This window comes from Tupaia chinensis, unplaced genomic scaffold (genome assembly GCF_000334495.1).
Source record: "Tupaia chinensis unplaced genomic scaffold, TupChi_1.0 Scaffold147534_1, whole genome shotgun sequence".
Lineage (NCBI taxonomy): Eukaryota > Metazoa > Chordata > Mammalia > Scandentia > Tupaiidae > Tupaia > Tupaia belangeri.
Genome location: NW_006207386.1, coordinates 1,490,085 through 1,492,410, shown reverse-complemented (window position 1 = coordinate 1,492,410; position 2,326 = coordinate 1,490,085). Strand labels below are relative to the sequence as shown.

At 39.9% G+C, this 2,326-nt stretch overlaps 1 pseudogene; it reads left to right on the top strand.

Moving 5' to 3' along the window:
- Positions 1–1,496: 1,496 nt before the first annotated feature.
- On the top strand, positions 1,497–1,688 carry LOC102497430 (cytochrome c oxidase subunit 7C, mitochondrial pseudogene; annotated as a pseudogene).
- Positions 1,689–2,326: the final 638 nt, after the last annotated feature.

Below are 2,326 nucleotides of genomic sequence, written 5' to 3'. Positions count from 1 at the left end.
GATCTTGGGCACGCACGCACACGCGCCTGGCATGAGTTTTAAGCCACCGGGTCCGGGACGCGAACCGTGGTCGACTATGTGGGAGTCCAGCGACATAACCATTACGCTAACTGCTGGTTCCCATCTTTTTAATATATTTCTATGAAAAAATGCATCATGACTTTTCAGATGACTCAATAGTTAATAATGAATTAATATCCAGAATATGTAAAGAACTCCTATAACTCAACCACAAAAACACAACCCAATTTAAAAACGGGCAAAGGATTTGATAGATATATCCTCAAAGATGCTATAAAAATGCCCAAAAGGCAAATGAAAAGATGCTCAACATCACTAATTATTAGACATACGCACTCCAAAACCACATGAAGTATTACCTCATGCCCATTAGGATGACTACAATAAAAAAAGAAAATAGCAAGTATTGGTGAGGATGTGAAAAAATTATAACCCTTGTGCAATGTTGGCAAGAATATAAAATGGTGTAGCTGCTATGTAAAATAACACAGTATGAAAGTTCCTCAAAAAATAAAAAGAGAATTACCAAATGATTCATCAACTTCATTTCTGGGCATGTACCCAAAAGGATTGACAGCAGAATCTCAAAGAGATGGTGCATAATCACATTTATAGCAGCATGATTCACAATAGCCAAAAGGTAGAAGCAAGTCATGTCTATCTGTGAATAAATGGATGATCTGTAATATGAACATACAATGGAATTATATTCTGCCTCAAAAGTGAAGGAAATTGAGAACCAGCAGTTAGCGTAATGGCTATGTCGCTGGACTCTCATGTAGTCGACCGCGGTTTGCGTCCCGGACCCGGTGGCTTAAAATCACGATGGGCGAATGTGCGTGCATGCCCAAGATCCCAAGAAGAGAATGGAGGAGAAGGGATTGCAACATGACCATCCGCCCTGGGGGGTGATTTCTCGCTCTCTGTCTCTATGTCTCTCTCCGACTGTCTGGCGAGCGCACGTGCCTTATAGCAAAAACCTCTAAAAAAAAAAATTGAAGGAAATTATGACACATGCTACAACATGAATAAACCTTGAGGACTACATTAGTTTTCTAGATCTGCTATAACAAAACACCACAGACAAGGTAGTTTAAACAACATAAATTTATTTTCTTACAGTTCTGGAGGCTAGAAGTCCAAAATCCAGGTACCATAGAGTTTTCTTTCTTTTGAGGCCACTCTGTGGCTTCAGATGGCTGTCCTCTCACTGCATCCTTATATGATCTTTTTTTTTTTCTGGGCATATGCATCTGTGGTGGTTTTCTGTGTGTCCAAATTTTCCCTTCTTATAAGAACACCAGTCAGATTGGAGTAGGGTCCGTCATAATACTTCTATTTTAACTGAATCACCACTTTAAAAGCCCTGTCTTCGAAGTAGAGAACAAGGTCATGAGAAAGGAAGGGGTTGTTGCAGTGCGGCCATTTCTCCCGTCTTCGGACTCTGTGTGTCTTGCAGAGCTTCCAGCAGCACCATGCTGGGACAGAGCTTCTGGAGGTTCACCACATCTGTGGTCCGCAGGAGCCACTATGAGGAGGGCCCAGGGAAGAATCTGCCATTTTCAGTGGAAAGCAAGTGGCGGTTACTCCTTATGATGACTTTGTACTCTGGATCTGGATTTGCTGCACCTTTCTTTATAGTAAGACACCAATTACTTAAGAAATAAGGATGTTTTAATTAATCCATTTAATGAATATGAAGAACATTTTCAGAGGCGTAGTCACAATCTCTGGAAAATGGGTCAAACGCTAAAACTCATACCATACTGAATATGTTTGTAAATAAACTTATGACCTGAAAAAAAAAAAAAAAAAAAAAAGCCCTCTCTTCAAATGCAGTCACATTCTGAGGTACTGAGAGTTAAGGCTTCAACACATGAATTTAAGAGGAATACAGTTCAGTGCAAAATGAGGATGTTATATTAAGTAAGCCAGTCACAAAAAGACAAATATTGTATGAGTCTACTTAAAGATGAGGTAGGAAAGTCTCCAAAAATTCATAGAAATGAGTATGATGAAAAAACTATGTTTGGATTCCAAAATTCTTTGCATCAAATAGACTCACACTTTAATTCCATTTTCCACAAACTTTTCTTTTTTTGGTCATAGGGCACATGCACTTGCCAGAGAGAGACAGAGACAGTGAGAGGGAACGTGAGAAATCACCCCTCAGCGTGAGAATTGCCATGGTGCAATTTTCTTCCATTCTCTGTCTGTGACTTTGAGTACACATACACACATACACCCCTTGCGTGATTTTCAAGCTACTAGTTCAGAGACTCAAACTTCAGCTGACCATGTGGGA